The following is a 21,125-nucleotide window of genomic DNA, read 5'->3' as shown; positions in this document are numbered from 1 at the left end:
AGTTTTTTGCATTTTCCCACCAGTGCCTCCCAGGCCAAACCTAACAAGAACCTTGTCAAGGGAGCCTGGGAAGTACTATTGCATGGATCAGCCTCCATGCAGGGCACAGGAAGGGCGCTGAATGGATCTTAGAGACAGGCAAATAAATCAGCAAAGGGAGTGTGGGAACATGAGAGAAGGCTGAAATTATGGACTAGTGAAAAGTCTGAATTATAAAGTACTTGAAATTACTTCAGAATGCATATTATATTCGACATTTTGTTTAGGGGGTCTGAGATTGTTCTAAAAAGGCCAATATCTTGGGTTTGAAGTCCAGAGATCCTGGGTGCTGCTTTCTAAAGTACAGAATCTGTGGCATCAAAGACAGCATCATTTAAGTTAGAGCAACTCTTTTTTAGTATCAGAATGAGATTCACCAGGATAAAAAATTTGGAGAATAGAATGAATTTCTTTCCTGAATAACTAATTATACTTCTAAATTATTGCAAATAAATATACAGAATATCCAATTCAATTTGAAGAACTGATCAGAAAAGTGATTGCAGTTGAGCTACAAGAAAAATTAGTGGAATGTTGATGCCAGCTCTATGCTAGAATCCCAGAATATCATCTCTGAATCTAGAGCAGTGTCTCTGGACAACCTCTATGGTTACTATCTTTTCACTGCCTCTCCTTGTACTATTCTAGCAGGCAGTACTATTCTATTCTTCTAGTACTATTCTGCTATTCTCGGCAGGCGGACTCTCAACCACTGCGCCACCAGGGAAGCCCCTTGATCATTTGTTTTATCTTACCTTCCACAATGCTTAGGATAATGTGTGTATATAGTATAGCAATATGTAGCATATAGAAGGAACACAAAAAGTAATCTACTGAAGGTCATGATCCCATGCTTCACCCACAACTCTTGGGCCCTTCAACAGCTCTGTGTCTTTTCCTCATGCTGTTCCCCATTGCCTTGAACAGTCTTTTCCTTTTATCTTTATGGAGAACTCCTTCTCTTTCAAGATTCCGCTTATATTTCACTTATCCTCCCTAGCTATCTTTGGCTCTCCCTATACCAGAAGTCTGACTCTCTGAAAGCAGAATAGGGCTTCCCTGGTGGCGCAGTGGTTGAGAGTCCGCCTGCCGATGCAGGGGACGTGGGTTCGTGCCCCGGTCCGGGAAGATCCCACATGCCGCAGAGTGGTTGGGCCTGTGAGCCATGGCCGCTGAGCCTGCGCTCTGCAACAGGAGAGGCCACAACAGTGAGGCCCGCGTACTGCAAAAAAAATAAAAATAAAAAATAAAATAAAATAAAATAAAAGCAGAATACATTTCTCCCTTATTTGTATTCCTACGATATATAATTCATTCTTTGTTATGTAGAAAGAACCTTTGGTGTGAGAGTCAGGCAGATTTGGGTTTGAAACTCAATTATCACTTGTGGTCTTGCATATTTTGTCTTTTTTAGTGCTCAGTGTTTTGTTAAAATATGAAATTTAGGATGATAATTATTTATTTCACTGATTTCTTGAAGGGTTAAATAAAATAATAAATGTTCAGAACTTTGCCTAAATCCTGGCACATACTGGGTACTCAATTTTTATCTATCATAATGGCATTTATATTCATGTATTTTAGTTTTGTGGGCATCTATATACCTGCTATATTTTAATTGAATCTTACTTTTGTATCCCCAGAAGAAAGGACTGAAAAGGTCTATTGAATTAAATTGTTTTCTTTTTATTACACAAGTACTTCTGTGATGCTGAACACTTTATATCTGCACTATCCAATATGGTAGCCACTAGTCACATGTGATTATATTTAAATTAGTTAAAATTAAATACAATTAAAATTCAGTTCCTTATTCAAACAATGTCCACAGGTGGCTGGCAGTTACTGTATTGGACAGTGCAGATTTAAGAACATTTTCATCTTTGCAGAAAGTTCTTTTGGATGGTGCTGCTCTAGATTGCAATAGTACTGCTTCTAGCTCAGCATAATACTTCCAGCTTGGTCAGCTATCTCCTCCATCATTCTGGATCCTATATTTGTAGCAATCCAGCTATGGTTTAATTTCACTTTTGAGCAGCCAAATCATACAACTAATTTATATAGAATTTACAATAAGTTAAATTACCAAGTGCTTTAACTTTTTTCTCTATAGTGCTTTCATAATATTTTGAAAGTATTGACTATACCAAGTGTTGGCAACTTTTTCTGTAAAGGGCCAGATACTAAATACTTTAGGCTTTGCAGGACATACCATCTCTGTTGCAACTGCTCAACCCTGCTATTGTAGCATGAAATCAGCCATAGACACTACGTAATAGTATGGGTGTGGCTGTTTTATTTATAAACTAGGTTGTGGGCCACAGGTAGTTTCCAAGGCCTGGTCTATTTTCACAGACTTCACTGCTTCCTGTAGTGACATAGCCAGTCCTCTCTACCCTTTCCCCCTTTTTCTTTTGGATCAAAATAAGTCTACCTATAAACACTTCTAAATTTTTTTTTGCCAGACTGGAGAGAATCCAATCTCAGTTGGTACTAGGGGCTCACCTTCTCAAAGATTTCATCAGAATTCTGAAGGTTTACAGAGACCCCCAGAAAGTAAAGAGATATTAAGGGGTACTAACATAGTATGCTTACTGTGTACCAAGCATTGTTTAAACCCATTACACCAATTAGCTGTTTTAAACCTCACAACAACCTGCTTTATTGATGAGGCAAAGAGGTAAACCCAATCTAGACAACCGCACAGTATTAGTCTCTACACAAGCTTGCTTCCAGGCAGTGCTTGTGTCCTTGCTTTGACCTCCAAACTCTTTTTTTTTAAAACAGGACAGTGGCTCAAGAACCACTTTTCTAAATATATTTCCCATACAAAATAATTTCAAGATATAATAATTATTAGTTCCTTGTACAGTAGTCTGTTTAAACAAGAATTAATCAAATAGTAAGTATGTGAAAACAGCAACACCACAAAGATTGAGCCATATTACTAGTGTAATCAAACATTAGAGCAGTCTTGGAACAGGCAAGCAAAATATTCAGAAGGCTGAATCGTGGCTGCACACCTAACTGATTTCAACCATAACTTGTACACTGTGAGACAGCACAGATGCCTTATGCAGATGGTTCAGTAGCAGAATGGCACTTGGTTTGCTCTTAATAGAAACAACATAAATGCAACTGACAATCTAGAGACAGACAACGGCCTTATTCACATGCTGAAAATCTGGTTGTGTCCCTCCAGTCCACACTCCATTCACTGTGCAGTCTGTCGATGAGTAAACACATAGTGCAGGATTCATTCAGTGGGATCTAGGCCTCGTGGTCTAACCAAAATCAATTCTTGGTCGATACTGCAATACCATGGGGTATGGGGGTATGACTGATACGAAGGGCTATCCTGAGAGCAGACTTGTGAAGCTGAGCAGTTCAGACACCGAAAGTTTTTGCCTCTTAGTCTCCATCTTGTCATGTAGATGAACTCCATAGTATGGTCCTTCCCCATAATTTCACCATTGCACAGCACATTCAACTCATAAAAACTTGGAAGTTTTAGTTTTAAACTTAGAAATTTTTTAATAGTTCCCATAGTTATATGTGTAGAACACCAAATGAATTTCTTCATTAAACCCTTTACTACATTGTCCCCTGATTGTCCATTATTTCATAAACAATCTAGACATATAGCAATCTATGGGTCTCTTCTGTGATAGTCTTTATCATCTTGATTTTCATCACCTTCATCTACTTTAGGCTTGTCAACTTTTGAAGTATCATCTTGTCCATTTTCTTGAGGCTTGTTTTTCTTCCAAAATTCAGACTCCCACTCAAGTTCTTATTCTCGTAGTCCAGGGACAAACTTAAATATAATTTCCTCTAATGTGTTATCCAACTTCACCGTTTCTAACGGGTTTGTCTCATGAACCTGTTTGCCACACCTTGGATATATCATTGCTGTCTTCAAAGTGCTGGACAATACAAGTCTTACAGAAGGTATGGAGGCATTCTGTCACTGTAGCTGGCTTGATCAGATACAGATATAGCAGGTAAAGATTGAAATGTAAGGATTGATGTAAGGATTGAAATGTTTCACCAGGTGTTTCCTCTGGGTAGCCATTCGTGGTTAGCTAGGACTGGCTCTAGTAGTTCAGGCAAGCGGGGGTATGAAAGTATGATCCCAGTAGCTGGTGTGGAGTTCCCAACTGGATGTCCTGAGGCATGAGAACTAAAATCCAGACTTCTCATGAGATCGCTGGTCATCACTCCTTTTGGTGATTCTGCTTTCCCATATAGTTCTGGAGGCTGGAAGTCTGAAATCAGGAAGGCACCATGGTTGGGTGCTGGCGAGAGCCTTCTTCTGGTTTGCAGGTGGCCGACCATGGTTGTATCCTCACACATGTGAAGAGCAGAGTATAGGAAGCAAGCTGTCTCATGATTCTTTGGCTACACTGCAAGACGTGTGGGATCTTGGTTCCTTGACCAGGGACCGCTGGACCACCTCCAAACTCTTTTTTTTTTCTTTGCGGTACGCGGGCCTCTCACTGTTGTGGCCTCTCCCATTGCGGAGCACGGGCTCCAGACGCGCAGTCTCAGTGGCCATGGCTCACGGGCCCAGCCGCTTCGCGGCATGTGGGATCTTCCCGGACCGGGGCACGAACCCGTGTCTCCTGCATCGGCAGGCGGGCTCTCAACCACTGCACCACCAGGGAAGCCCCAAACTCTTTTTTAATCTGAATACTCTCACTCCCTGCTCTTGTTGCTCCCTGAGGCCTTCACTCATGCACTCTCCCCCAAACTCAGGAGATTAGCATAAATTCTTCAAAGCTCTATAAAAGACAGGAGTGTAGTTGTCTTCTAGCAGCTTCTTGTAAGCTACAAAAATCTATTCTTTTGGTGAACCCACTGGACATAATTTTAGTCCTCTTTTACTTGTCCTTTCAGCATTTGACATGGTGGTCACTCCTCCTTGAAGTCTTTTCTCCTGATCCCTGTGATGCCCACATCTGGCTTTCCTCCCACCCTTCAGGCCAGTCTTTCTCAGTCTCTTGGAAATCTTCTCTTTTAACCTTTAAAGACTGGTCTCCCATTCTTACTTTCCTCCCTCCTCTGCACACTTTCTCTGGGTGATCTCATAAGCCCTAATGCTTTAACCATTATTTGCATGAGGATGGTTCCCACATCTTTATCTCCAGAACTTCCTGAGCTCCAGTCTTACCATCCACGCAAGCAACTTGTCCATCTGGGTGTCTCATGAGCACATACAGCTCAGCATTTCTCAAACAGAAATAATTATTTTCCCTCTTAAGCCTGCTGTTTCTTTTATATTGCCTTCCTTTTTGAATAGATTTCCAAGCTGCATATCTGCTTGTCATCTGATTCCACCTCTGACAGCCCTACCAATTACCAAGTCCTGGAAATTTTTTTTTTTAATAAATTTTTTAAAATTTTTGGCTGCATTGGGTCTTCTTTGCTGTGTGTGGGCTTTTCGCTAGTTGTGGCGAGCAGGGGATACTCTTCGTTGTGGCGTGCAGGCTTCTCATCACAGTGGCTTCTCTATGTTGCGGAGCACGGGCTCTAGGTGTGCGGGCTTTCAGTAGTTGTGGTGGGCGGTCTCAGTAGTTGTGGCTCATGGGCTTAGTTGCTTCACAGCATGTGGGAACTTCCCTGACCAGGGCTCGAACCCATGTCCCCTGCATTGGCATGTCCATGTCCCCTTTTAACCACTGCATTACCAGGAAAGTCCCAAGTCCTAGAAATTTTGAATTACTTTGGGAAATCACTTTCAAAACCACTTATGTCTCACTTTTGTAACTTCCACTTGCTCACTTGTCTGTATTCCTGACCATCTCATAATTGGCCTTCCTTCTATCAGTCTAGCTCTCCTTCCAGATAACTAGTCCTCATGATGCAGTCTGAGAGGTCATCCCAGTATGCAAATTGAACCATGTTATTTTCCTGCTTGAACTCTTCATTGGTTTCCTGCTGCTCTTAGAATTAAGTGTGAATTTCATCAGTGGCCAACAAGACCCTTCATGATCCTATCCCTTCTTACCTCTCCAGCACATCACAGTGTGTTCCTTTTCACCCTGTGCTCTGTTCATAGTGACCTTGAAGTGTTTGCATAAGCTCTTTCCTCAGCTTGGAACACATTTCCCTCAATTTGGCCACCTGGCCAACCCCTGCCCATTCCACTTTTTTTTTTTTGGTGAGACAGACCTGTGCTTAGATGTTGCTTGCTCTCCATGCCTTCTGTGACTTCTGAGGTGCCTTCTCTAGTCCCTCAAACCAGGGTTAGGTGCCTCCTCTTTACTCTCACAGCACCTGTAACTAGTCCTATTCAGCATCTATTCTTCTAGGTTGCAATTGCCAAAGGTTGCATATCTTTCCCATAGACTAAACTCTGGGAAGGCAGGGTTGGTCTTTCCTGCTCTTATAGCCCTACTGCTTGCACAGTGCCTAGTAGAAGCTCTATACATATTTAATAACTGAAAAAAAAAAGATCAGAAAGAGGAAGCTAGGAATATGGGCTCTGGAGTGAAAAAAAAGAAAAAAACCCTTGGGTTTAAATCCCACCTTTGCTCCTAATAGTTATATGACCACTGCTACTTGCTATATGACTTATGTTGACCTCCTGAAGCCTCAGTTTTGTCATATGTAATATGGGAATAATAGTAAAACCAAATTTACAGAGTTGTTTTCAGACTTCTGTGAGATAAAGCATGCAGATCAATTAGCCCCGTGACTGGAACATGGTCATTGCTCAATAAATGTCGCTATTAGTAGTACCGTCCTTGCAAGGCACACAAAGTCTAAAACCAGACTGCCAGGATTCAAATCCTGGCTTTAAAAGCATAAACAGACTCACAGATACAGAGAACAAGCTAGTGGTTGCCAGAGGGGAGGGGGTGGGTGGGATGGGCGAAATAGGTGAAGGGGTTAAGAGATACAGATGACCAGTTATAAAATAAAAAAGTCACATGGGTGTAATGTACAGCACAGGGAATATAGTCCATAATTTTGTAATAGCTTTGTATGGTGCGTAATCTATAAAAATATTGAATCACTATGTTGTACACCTGAAACTAATATAATATTGTAGTTCAACTATATTTCAATTAAAAAAAAACCCTGGTTTTACATCCTACCAGGCATGGGACCTTGGGCAAGTCGTTAACCTCTCTGTGCCTCAGTGTCCACATCTTTAAAATTGGAAATTAACAGCATATGCCTTAAGGTATTATTGTGAGGGTGAAATGAGCGACTGTGACAAAGATTCTCTCCTTGACCAAACTTTATAGTCATGCTCTTTTGAGCCCTCTGCTCAACTAAACCTGACCCTTCGGACTTCTGTCTCCATCCTTGTAAAGTCTAGTTTTAGCAAGAATCCTGTCAAGTCAGTTTAGCCAGAATACTCCACTCTTGATATCTGATCATTCTTGACATGTGATCAAATTCCTCATCACCCACCATCTCCCTGGTGATGTCTGATCACCCTTACCTGCCTTCAGCAAGAATCCTGTTAGGTTGGTGTAGCAAGAATTATGCTACCCTCTGAGATAGTTTTTCATCCACAGACCCCTCTACTCTTCTCCTAGGCTATAAATTCCAGTTTTTAACTTGTTGCATTCAGAATTGAGCCCAGTTCTATATTGAGATATTTTTTCTCCTATTGCAGTAGTCCTGAATAACAATCTGTTTTTATTGTTTAAACTACTGTCAGGGTCTGGTTTTTCTCTGACACCTGGCATACTATGTCAGGCTATGGGAACATTTGCTATTATTATTGCCTGTATAAAAAGGAAACTGCCCTTGCCTAAAGGAAATAATAAAGTTTAATTTTTGTTCTTAGCCTCTTTCTGGAAGGGTAAGAAATATAACAGGAGCTGACAGTATTGTGCCAAATGAAAAGTAAAACACTGTCAATCTTTTAGACATTGGGCCCATTCAGTGCTTAGCAGCAGATGATCATAAAAACCTAGATGTTTTTCACAAATCAGATTATATAGGGATTTGTGACCAAACTTCACTTTCTCAGGGATTTTCTGGTATTATGCAGTGAAAAATGCTGTGTTTTGCAAAGCTCAAAACTCATGGTATCACATGGGTAAAAATTATTTACAGGTAAGTTCAGTTGCTGTGGAATCATTTTAAATATTTTATATGATCAAAGAAGATGCTGGTAGGTTGCTTTAGTAGGTGATTTTTCAAATGTATAATAATGCTTTCTTTTTCTGAATTTCCACCATCCCTAGTCTTTCACTTCATGAAGAAGCATATACAACTCAGTTCTAGTCTTTTGTATTAACTCTCAGATAAACACAATTTTCATGTCGGTTTTGGAAGTTTTTAAGAAATGTGTTTCTTATGAGAGCCTAAGAGCTGGGGGTAATTAATACACAAATGAACAAATAGTAGAAGGGAGTGATATATCAATGTCAGAATTCTGTAAGTAGCAAATAACTTTTCTACAATTAGAAGCAGCATGCTTTATGATTTTAGTCACTGAATAAATAAACAGGGAGCCTGTGAAACACTGAGTCTTGTAGGTGAGAATGAGTGTGGGAACCAAGGAGGTAGAAGTCTGTAAGAAGCCCCAAGCTCTAACATACTAGTTTAAAGAAAAAAAATCCCTAGGAGAAGGAATTGTCATGAAAAGAGGTTAAACTTGAATAAATATGGTGACTCTATTTTTATCTCCTTGCATTAATTGAAAGCTGTTTTTTTGTCTGATAACATTTCCTTTCCAGTAGAAAATACTTACTAGGAGACAGTTTTCCACAGTCTCTTGCGTTTCTGCATATCCTGTGAGTAGAGGCACTGGCTGCCTTTGTCTAGACTATCTTTTCAAGGATATTTGTATAGCAAACAGCCTTGGAAGATAAGATAGTGTCTCCCTTCAGAACAAAGGGCAGGCTCATCACAAAAGGTTTGGGTTCCCAAAGCTCAGGGTTCCTCTTCTGCATTTCCAGCCTGCTGAGTGTGCAGGTGTTTCCCTTGTCATCCCCATGAGGGAATTGCATGTCCTGAAATGACACAAGAAAATGATAATACTCTGGCTACTACTATTGCTGTAAAACTATCTATATATCTTTAGATATCTGTATCTATATATATCTATATGTATAGATATAAAGGAATCTTGTTTCTTCTGCCAGTACCCATGAAGCTGTGTGTGGCAGCTAATTTGCTGCTTGCAAGTAGGGTTAAATCTCAGAACCCTTCAAAATTCTTGACAATACTTTTCTTATGTTCTATTTCCAGAAAGACAATTTATATATTCTTTGCTCTCCCATAATAATTTCTTGTTTTGAGTTTCCTTTACATGATTTTTTTCTCATTCCTTGTCTCAGCCACCTATAAACAACATATAGAGATTTTCCTACCATTCTTAATGATTTACTGCATCACTGTCTCTTTCTATTACCAGTCCTGAAGCACCTCCCTTGGGAACATCTTTATACTCCCTTTCCAGATTCTCAGATGCCTCAGTTCCAGTGGCCTCCATTAAAAAAAATTACTTAATTACCTGGTTTGAACTTAGTCAAACTAAGGCAGACTTAGTCAAACATCAGTCAAAACTCCATTGCCTGCAAGATTTCAAAGTTTGAAATTTCCTCTTCTCACCACGACCTCGTCTTTTTCCTCTTCTACTCCATCATTCATCCTTAACTAGCTCCTGGCCTCATCTTTTCTTTTAGTCCTTTGATATACTTCTCTCAATTCTCGCTTTACTTAATTTTGATTATAATTGAGTGCTAAATACTCTGTTGTACAAACACTCTTTTTCTCACAACAAATTAGGAGGATAGGCACTATTACTATCTTGATTCCTCAGACTAAAAATTTGAGACTTAGGGGTGAAATAAAATTCCCAACACTACAGAGGTAGCAAGTTACAGAACAAGGGCTTCATTTAAAGCCTGATAAACTCTAGATCTATATCTGATTTCTGGCTTTACCACCTATTTTGTAATGATAAACTTTTTAAGTCCTATAGGCTACTCCATAGAGTATTAGACTATTGTATATTGCAAAATAAAGTTAAAAATCTGGATAAATGTACCTATAAAATCCCTGCTACTTTCAGATTCATTCTACCATTCAGCAACTTTTTTTTTTTTTTTTTGCGGTACGCGGGCCTCTCACTGTTGTGGCCTCTCCCGTTGCAGAGCACAGGCTCTGGACGCGCAGGCTCAGCGGCCATGGCTCACAGGCCCAGCCGCCCCACGGCACGTGGGATCTTCCCGGACCGGGGCACGAACCCGCATCCCCTGCATCGGCAGGCAGACTCTCAACCACTGCGCCGCCAGGGAAGCCCCCATTCAGCAAATTTTTGATCACAGGTTGTTGTTGACTTTTTATCATATTTCTCACAATGATTGTTTAAAGTCTTCTCCAAATTCCCCAAGCCTCCAATTCTATACTAGTCTCTCTGGTTTGAAGTCATCAGTAGAAGCTCTCAGTTCATTCCACTGAGGTTCATTCTCTTTCTCTTTCTTACTTCTTTCTCTCAGGATGCAATATCTTCCAAGCCTAGACCTTCCATCTGTGGTACATTAAAAAATTACTCTTACTCCTATAACTGCCAGGGCTTTATTTGCATTTTACTTTCTTGTATTTGGATTTCACTCCTTTCACTCACTGAAAAATGTGGGTCTCAGAAATACTGGTCACAAAAATCAGTATTTTATAAACACTCAATTTAATCCCCTTCTGTTAGTTATCATTTTCACTACTTCTCTATAGCTTTTGATACTCCTTGTTTCCAAGTAAAAGCAAATGGCCAGGACTCCAAGCAAGGTCTCTGAATTTGGAACCAGCTTTGAACTTGGACTCTTCAACTAAACTAGCTATGAAATCTTAAATTTTAACCTCTCTGAGCCTTAGTTTCCACATCTCCAAATGAGAACTTTTATATATACCTTCAGGTTTCTTAGGAAGATAAAGTGAAATTATAAAGTTCTGAGCATGTTTCTGATGAATAAGGAATCTTCAGTAAATGACAGCTATCTCTGTTATGTCATTAACACAGTGTCTGAGACATAGTAATTTGTTTCTGTTTTCCTCCCCCAACTTCTCTTATTTTATGTGATGTTTCATATTATTTGTTTTCCATTTACTTTTTGGACAGATATTTTCTTCTTTCGTTGGTCTTGTCTTCTTCTAACTCTATGTTTCCAAACTTAATCCTTAGACCACTTATTTTATCTTTTTATAGTGTGTCTTTGTCCAGTTGTATCCTCTCCTGCATTTTCTACTATCATATTTATGCCAGGGTTATCACGATCTATGTCTCTAGTGCCACGTATTTTAACTCAAAGATTATAAAATTACAGAATACTTGAGCACATGATCATTATAAAAATTCAAATAACATAAATATATAAAGAGTAAAACATGAAATTTCCTCTCCCCACCAACATCTAGTCTTACAACATCTGCTATGTCTCTTGGGTTTAGAGGGTGGGACATGTGTTATTATGCAGATTTTTCCGTGCATTTGTATCCAACCAATAAGCAACAACATACAGGATTTGATTTTTTAACATAATGTAATCCTAAATTCTTAATCTGCATTTCCATTTTCCTGTTATAAACTTTCACCCGGGTATCCCAGTGGAAAATTGACATGCAAGCTGTACAAAACTACACTCATGTCCCTTCCTGAACAGCATCTACTCCTGACTTCTCTGTCTGCCTGGTCCTTGTGGGTAAACTTAGTCACTTTGCCATCTCCCTCTCCTTTATCCCCCACACATCAAACCGTTTGCCAAGTTGTATAAATTCCAACTCTACGGTGTCTCTTTTGTCCTTTTTCTTAAATTCTCTGAGATATTTTGGATCACACTGATAGTGTGATTCAGACTACCAATTTGTATAAGAATTGCTTTGTATTTCAGTTTTGTAGGAAAGGTTTTTCTCCCTTCCTAGACCAGTGCCAAGTTTTAGACTCTTGTTTGTTCTTCCATTCTGTGTTTCCCCCATCACACTTTAATTCTTTATCACACTCTCTGCTTTTGCTACTGCAGTAGAAGCTCCTCAAGAGCAGAGACCACATTCCTCACTTTCAGTTTCTTAATAGGTTCTCCATCTTGGACATTTATGTTCCCTTTTCAGTGCTAAATCAAACAATGGTGCTTCTTAACACTGATTTTTAAAAATTTTTCTTGGGATATAGTTGATTTACAATGTTGTGTTAGTTTCAGGTGTACAGCAAAGCGAATCAGTTATACATATACATACATCCACTCTTTTTTAGATTCTTTTCCCATAGAGGCCATTACAGAGTATTGAGTAGAGTTCCCTGTGCTATACATGTACAGTAGGTCCATATTAGTTATTTTATATGTAGTAGTGTATATATGTCAATCCCAGTCTTCCAATTTATCCCTCCCCCTCTTACCCCCCCAGTAACCATAAGTTTATTTTCTGCGTCTGTAACTCTATTTCTGTTTTGTAGATAAGTTCATTTGTAGCCTTTTTTTAGATTCTACGTATAAGCGATACCATGATTTTTTTTTTGCTATACAGTAGGTTCTCATTAGTTATCTATTTTATATATAATAGTGTATATATTTTAATCCCAATCTCTCAATTCATCGCCCCCCCCACCATTGATTTTTGAACTTGATTTGATGAAGTGTGGGAATTTTCCCACCTCTAGTGTCTTCCTGCCTTAGTCTGTTCTGCACATCTTGGCAGAAAATATTCATAAAACCCAGCTCCAATCATGTCATTCTTTTGCTGAAACTGTTTGTTGGCTCCCCACTGACTACTGAATATGTATACAGTTCTTCTCTTGGTGTCAAGGCCTTTCATGATATGACTCCAAAATATCTTTCTGGTTTATCTACTCCCGGTTGTCATTCCCTAAGCTCTAGATTACTCATATTTCTCCCAGTCCTTGCTAGTCAAGTTTTCATAGGCCTTATTCTCTAGCTTTGCTGTCTTCCTAAGACTCTGTCTGTATTTAGGAGCCCTGCCTCCATCTCCATTTATAGATATTCTACCCATCTTAAGGCTTCATTTCAAATGACACCACCCATAATCCTGCTGGAATTAATCATATCTTTTTTTCCCCAGCTGTTTGGGACTTTGTCAGCAGCGACTCTATCTTGGTCATCTGTGTACCTCTTGCAATGTCTTGCACAGTGCATGGATATATGGAAAATTAGGTGTCAGGAGTTGCTGATGGAGGCAAACAGATAACTTTTGGGGGGTGGGTAACTACTTCTGGAGGGAGAAAATAGGGAATAATAGCAATTAATTAATGAATTTTTAATTTATCCAATACATATTTATTGGATAGATACTCTGTACTGGGCACTGTACTAGGCACTGAAATGTGATGGAAAATGGGCAACATTACCTCTGTCCTCAAAGAGTTTAAAATTAAGAAAACAATTGTAATAAATAATTAAAATAAAGAGTAGTAGAGGAAGTATAAGGTACAGTGGGGACACATAGTTGAAGAGTCTGACCTGTCTGCTGAGGATGGGGGAAGTGACAAACTGAAGGAAATATAGGATCTAGCCACAGACAGTGGGGTAGGTGTGGCAGATTGTTTCATACAGAGAAAATAGTAAGTCTGATGGCCTTGTGGTTAGAATTCATGGGACACATGAAACAAGTTTGGTGCAACTGGTGTATAGGGTAAGCAGAGTGGCAAGAGACATAGTGAAGAGGTCCAATCACAGAACCATGTAAACCATGGTAAGGAGTTTGAATTTTTCCACTAAGGACAATAAAAAACCATTAAAAGATTTTGAAGCAGGGAATGACTTGATTAGATTTATGTTTTGACAGTTTCCTTTTGGTGTGGAAATAGAGGTAGAATAAATTGAAGGAGATATATTAAAAGTCTGTTTTAGAAATCCAAGCAAGGTAGAGAGAGAGAGAGAGAAAATATGAATGAATGATGACAATAACTTATCTTGGGGATGTAGCTGTGCAGATGTGAAAAATGTTTAGGAGACTGCACAGCATAATAGTTAAAACTATCGCTTTCTGAATTTTCACTTCATATTTTTTAGGTGAACAACTTGGCAAGTTAGCTAACATCTCTAAGGTCAAGTTTCCTCATCTCTAAAAATGGGAATAATAAAGAATTCAACTACATAATGCACGTAAAAGCTTTTTGCACAGCCCTTGGCACATAGTAATCACTCAGTAAAATATTACTTATTATTAGAATTAACACAACTTGAGTGACTGGGAAGGATGAGGGAGAAGATGGAGACAATGAGATCATTCAGACTGTAGTTTACTTATTGAGTGGATAGTGATGCCATTCAATGAAATTTGGAAGCAAGTGTTGAGGAGGGGTGGGAAGACAATGAGTTTGAGTGAAGATGTAGGAATTAGCTTAACAGGTCTGGAATTCAGGAGAGAGATTTGAAAGTTACTTACATAAGGGTATTTCTTGAAAAGATTGGCAGGTTTCTATCTTCTCCTGTCCTTATTACCTCGCAATCCATGTTGCACTTGTCCCCACTACTCTATGGGAGTGGAGTGCTCTAGTTGCTAATTTAATTCATGTGAGTGGATGGGAATGTCTGGGGAGTAGGTGTGGTGTGAGAACAGAAGAAGGTGCAGGGAACCCTGGGATCACCAACTTCTAAGGGGTGGGTAGAGGAACAGGAGACTGTAAAGGAAAAGGGAGTGTGTAACCAGAAGGAAAAACCAGGAGACAGTCATGCCACAAAGCCAGGCAGAACAAGTATTTCCAGAGGAGGGAATGGTCAGTTGTTCTGTTGAGTGTAAAGAAATGTAAGGTCTAAAAATTATTAACTGGATTTAGCAATGATGATGTTAATGATGAACATTTTCATAGAGTGAAACTTTGCATAGAGTGGTGAGGACAGGAGAAAGATCGGAGTAGACTGAGACCTGATTAGGAAGTGAGAAAATAGAATCCTGGCAACGCTTTCAAGAAATTTGGCCGTGGAAGGGTGAGAGAGAACAGGAGCTGAAGAGGGAGATGAGGGTAGAGAATTTGTTTTGTTTTGAAAAATGGGGTTAATATTAGCATATTTAAGTGACGATAAGAAGGAGGTGGTAGAAAGGTAGAAGTGTAGAGGGCCAGGAAATTAGAGAGAAACAGGTGAAGATAGAGCAGAGAGGCCCATGAAAACACTCTGGAGTTGAAAGATGATAAATTAGGGATTCCAGCATGATGAGCCAAAATAAGTCCGTCGTGGTATTTTGGTACACAATCTTTCCAAAGATAAAAGGGCTTTGGACTAAAGAAAAGCAATTTCTGTGGCTCTGTTTTATAGTAGGTGATTTCACAAAGTTCATGGGGTGAGACTCACATTTATAAGAGAAGATGAAAAGAGGAAGCTTTTAGAGAGGTTATGTTTGTACTTATAGAAGCAAAGAGTTTCTTCAGAAATGGCAATAGAGAATGAAGAGACATCAAACATCTGAAGAACTGACTTGCTTGATCATCTAGGAGACTGGTCTTGGACACTTTTTGGCAAAAAATGTTGCATATGAAAGAATGTCTAGATGTAATCAATAATCAGACTTTGAGGAAGGAGGATCATAAAGAAACTTCTCTTGAAGAACAATAACTGAAGCTGAGTAGGATTGATATATATACATATTTTACATGACATATCCCAGGGGAAAGTAAATTATTTTGTAAGAATTTTAGAGAAATACAGTGTCTGTTTTCTCTTAGATTGTGAGGCAGCACAGACATATCTGTGCTAATTTCAGAGAATGTTTTATTTATCTGCCACTTCTTTAAAACCTTCTATCTCCCAACCATGTACATTCTATATTTTTGACAAATGGGCCTTTTGTGCACAAACTTCATAATCAAATTGGTTCAAGAATAAATTGCTGAAAGTGGAACTTTCTTACATTAGCCCTTGTGACAGCTAATGAAGATGAATGGGATAAAGCAGGACTTCCCTTTATGAAGGAGGAGCTCTCATTCCCCACTGTGTTGGCTAAAGGCAAATTTGTTTGCAAAGGTAAAAAATAGAATAATCTAATTGCTTAATTCTTGTGGAAAGCTATTGTCAGACAGCCTGCTCAAATACACAGACATTTGCTAAAGAAGCAAGTGTAAAACTCTTGCATACACATCCAATAGAAACCTCAATTTTTTTCTCCATTGGACATTTGATCAGAAAATGTTTATATTTGATCTGAAGAAAAAAGAATTCTCTCGATTTCACTGATGTTCAGATTAACTATCTGAACAAACATTTCTGGTTGCTTTAATTCTGGGAAATAAAGACCATAGTTGGAATTGTGGAATGACTAGAACTATGGAGATCATAAGCAAATTTGAGAATGGTTCTTGTCCTCAGCTAATACACCAGCCAAGTATATGAAGCAATTGGAACTCTTATACACTGCTGGTAGGCATCACATCAGCACAATTACTTTGGGAAATTGTTTGGCAATATCTACTAAAGGCAAATATATACCTACACTATGGTCCAGCGATTTCAGTCCTGGCCATTACCCAACAAATTATTTGTATGAGAATGTTCATTATTGCCATTAGTCAGCATAGCCCCAAACTAGAAACAACTTAAATATCCTTCTACAGAATAGAATAGAATACCTGCATAACAATCAAAAAGAATGAGCTATCGACCAAGGAACAACATAGCTGAATCTTAAAAACAATGTTGAGTAAAAGAAGTCAGAGGCAAAAGAATACACACTATATCTGTATGGTTCCATATTTTTAAAAGTTCAAGGACAAGCAAGATGGATGCATGAGGATAAAGGTTAGAATGGTGGTTACCCTTGGTGGTGGACATTGACCTGGAGGGGGCACAAGAGAACCTTCTGTAGTGCTGGAGATGTCCTAGACTCCAGTGTGATTGTAAGAGTAGCAATTAAAAGAGGGTTGTACATATGTAAAGATCCACTGAGCTGTATATTTCAGATTTGTACACTTTACAATATGTTATACTTCAATTTAAAAAATGGACCATTTCTCCACATCAGTGACTTTTTTTAAGCCTTTTTATCTACAGAGAGGGCAAAAGAAGGCAATTATCAGGGCTTGTCTCCTTGACCATGACTTTGCTGGCCTTGGATGTTTTCAGGTAGATCAGACCAAGTGACAAAACCTCACTAAACTGAGTAATTGATTTTCGGTTAGGAGGTAACAACTGAAACAACTGAATATTTATTGGATTTAAAGTAGTTATTAAAGATAAATTTGATTTACAGAGCCACAGAGGCTTTGAGAGCATTCTGTAAACAACTTTTTGCATTTGTTCTATCCATGAATCAATAGTCACAGGCCTATGACCTTGACCACCTCTTTGTCTCTTAGTTTGTGGCCTTATTTACCCTTATCTAAGCCTTCTAGAGGTCCTTCATAGGCTCTGTCAATGGCCAGATTTCACCTTCCTTACACTTTGACCCATGAACTTTGGAAATACACAAGGAGATAGTGTTGCACTTTAGAAAACACAAGAAAATTAAAATGTCTGGAATTTTAGAAAATATTGCAGTGTAGGGGAGGCAGCTAATTTTCACAAGAGCAGTCTGTTCTATCAATAGATGATGAAGCCTGCATGGAGCAGGATGATGGCTCTCTGTTTCTGGTGTGGTTGAAGAAATTGACTTGCTTATAGCAAAACACCCTCAGGATGAAAGTCAAGAAGAATTGGAGAACTGGAAAGGACCTTGGATCAACTTAATCTCATTTTTCCAAGAGCATGAGAACCATGCAATTGAGTAAGGATATTTATTACACCTGTTTATATTTAATCCATTGAGAAGGGCAAAGCACATGCCCTGACATCACTAGAAGGAAAATAATACTTTTTACCCCTATTATATTTTAATGATTATCTGTGCAATGCAGGTATATATTATGATAGCAAGGAAGACAGACTTTGGAGTTGGAGCAGTGATCCTGAATCCAGCCTCTGTACCCCGACACTGAATTAAATCTTGGAGACAGTTTTGGGTGAAGTAGAAAAGAATAGCTTTATTGCTTTGCCAGGCAAAGGGAGCCACAGCAGGCTAATGCCCTCAAAACTGTGTGTCTTGACCTGGAGGGGATAGTGAGGAGTTTTATAGTAATGGTTCAAGGAGAGTGTGATCAGCTCGTGGACATTCTTCTGATTGGTTGGGGGTGAAGTAACTGGGAGTCATCATCATCAACCTCTGATTCCAACGGGTCTGAGGTCTGCGTGCCTGTGGGCAGCATACAGTTAACTTTTCCCACTTAGGGGGTGGTTCAGTATCTCTGAAACAGCTCAAAGATATTCTTATGTATATCCCTTGAGGGGGAACCAGGACCCTGCCCTAAGGCTGCACTATTGTTTCTTGACTATTCCTCCCTTGTCTTTGCATACCCTCCCTTGTTTAATTAGCAACTGTTTGAACCTGCCTGTTGGAACTCAGAGAAGGTCATGGAGGCTGAATGAAGCCTGTTTCCTGTAATCAAGAAATGGGGGGACACAGAAAGCCTTTTATGCCTAGGAGCTCCACAGAGTCCAGCTCAGTTTCAGCAGGGAGTTCAGGGTTTACTGTTTATTGGTTATGTGATCCCTTGCAAGTTACTTAACTTCTTCAAATCCCATCTCATTTATTGCTAACGTGGAGTTTATAGTAGTGAGTTGACAAACGTAGCACTTAGCACTTAGTAGAACAAAGCCTGGTACATCTTAGCAGCATAAGCATTACTAATCATCATCATCAAATAATAATAACAACCACAATATAATTATAAAAACTACTATTTATTAGCTTATATTTGTGTAGTGGATCTAGCGTAAACAAGAAGTATGTGAGACTGCCAGTGTGTGTTAACGCCAAGCTCTCCCTGTCCTTTTTTATCCCTTAGCCCACTGTGTTTATCCTCCATACAGAATTGAACCAATTTATATAATGGTTTTAGAAGTGAGGTAAATAGGATGAGATTCATTAGTGTTGGACTGATTTGTGCCTAGCAACCCCATGGGAAATTTCTTGACAGCTAAGTCATCTAGTCCCCGTGGTACCAGTTAATAGAAAATGCTTCATCTATAGTGAATTCATTTGTCATTGTAGTTGGGAACATTCAATTTTCTAATCTTTTTTATTTGCAGCTGCACTAGGCTCAGAGTGTTCCAATATTTTTATTTTAAAGGTATTGTTTACATTTGAAATTATCATTCAGAGAAGCCAAGTCTCTTCCTAGTTGCGTTGCGAGGCAAGGTAATGACTTTGTAGCTCCATTAAAATATGACAATAGTGCAGCTATGGGAGCTGGTGGGGCTTAATGCTTCTGCTAAGCTAGAATAAAGTACGTGTGTACCTGAACTTCTGTATATTAATTAGATAGAAGTATTCATCTGTATTAAATTTGAACATTATAATCATGACTCATATTATTCAGTGATGTTAGGTGAATGAACAAGTGTACCAACTAAAACTAGTGCCCATATCTATGACTGTGATTGAAGCTGTATGACACCAACCTAAATAATAGCTTTAATTTAAAAATTAAAATATATATTCATATCATTTGTTCCTTGTAGACCAAAATACCCATTTGTCTGGTTCAAATGCTTATGGCTTAATTAGTGATTTTGTTATTATGGAAAAACTATCTAAATGTGAATTACAACTAAAGCATAGTTTTGATTTTACGGATCTAGAATAGAGATAATTCTTTTCTCTGGAGAATCATTCTTTGAAACTGGAGCTTGGATTTGGAAAAAAGGAGAAAATTTGAATTTTATGGTATATTTAAAAGAATAATCCTAGAGACTAAAATTTACTTTCATTTATTTTATGCCAGTAATAGACATAAGACTATGGACATGAAAATACTCTGAATATGGATATTAAGATCCTTCAATCTGTTATCTAGTATCCCTTCTGAAGCAAGTGTTTCCACTAGAACATACCGTACTCAGATTGTTTGAGTCACTAAGGCATCCATTGACTCAACGCTACTTGTTTTTATACCATCGCCTTTAGATGATACAGATTTTTAAAAAACAACAAAGCTAACAGGGAAGAAAAAAAAGAATGTTCCATAAGAAGACACAGGAAACAAAAAGAACTTTAAATTATGGTAGGTCTGTTCATCTATATGCATTGAGAGCCAATCAGATGGTGAGCACAGAAACAGGGGAGAAAAAAAGCAAATTGACTAGATTCAACTATTTAAGGGTTATTTTAAGTGGCCAGGGAAGAATCTCTTAATTTGTCAATTAGTATTTTTTCTTCTATTATGTCATGTAATCAAGAAATATTTTTGTAGTGCCTCCTAGAAGCCAAGGTCTTCTAGAGGTTGGGGATTTATCAAAGAACTAGCAGGAGGGGGGTGTGGCCTGAGATAAGCTAGGAGACTGGTTGTTCCTCTGAAATTTTCAGCGAATGGCTATGGCTGTGATTAGAAGCTGTAAGGGAAAGCAGTATGAAATGAGACTAGAAACGTAGGTACTTAGGCTGTGGATTATATGTGGTAGGGCCTTTTCACTATGCCTATTCCTCCAGCTGTGAGCACCCTGGTCTCCTGCTTCATCTCTCTAGTCAAAAAGGCAGATGTAGTCCAGGCTTTCATGGGTCCAACTAGCCAAAAACAACAATCAGGAAATGTTAAGTGTTAGGAAGGCAATGAAAAAGAGAAATGTGATAGAATAGAAGTTTGGGAGAGTATAGCCTTAGGTAAGGTGATCAGGAAAGACTTCTCCAAGAGGGTGACCTTTGAGCTGAGATTTAAATGACAAGAGAATATCTACAGAAACCCTGAGTTGGGCATGATTTTTCTAGAAATAGGAAACAAGTCTAAGTGAGAGCAAATGGAAGGGTGAGGAGGATATTGGAGTCATTCAAGCCATAACAGAGCTAAACTCCCAGCTCCTCTCCTCCGCCAACATCCTTGGGTTAGAGAAACAACCTAACAACAGCCTGTATAATCAAAACATATTACTCATTCATTCACTTAAGAGAGTAATTTATAACTGCAGGAGTTTTTATAGGACATGAAATTTATGTTCCTGGAAAACCTCCTATTAGGAAAAATTGTGTACTAAAAATAACAAGGCTTATGGGAAAATAAAATTGAGGCAGACCACTTAAAACTTATGTTAGTTTGTTACCAGAACTTTAACCAAGACAGTAATGGTGTCTGAAGGCAAAGCAGC

At 38.8% G+C, this 21,125-nt stretch overlaps 1 pseudogene; it reads right to left on the bottom strand.

Moving 5' to 3' along the window:
- Nucleotides 1-3,323: 3,323 nt before the first annotated feature.
- Nucleotides 3,324-4,114, bottom strand: LOC115849067 (polycomb group RING finger protein 5 pseudogene; annotated as a pseudogene).
- Nucleotides 4,115-21,125: the final 17,011 nt, after the last annotated feature.

This window comes from Globicephala melas, chromosome 7 (assembly GCF_963455315.2).
Source record: "Globicephala melas chromosome 7, mGloMel1.2, whole genome shotgun sequence".
NCBI lineage: Eukaryota > Metazoa > Chordata > Mammalia > Artiodactyla > Delphinidae > Globicephala > Globicephala melas.
Note: the sequence above shows the minus strand (reverse complement) of the source record. Positions and strands in the feature narration are given on the sequence as shown.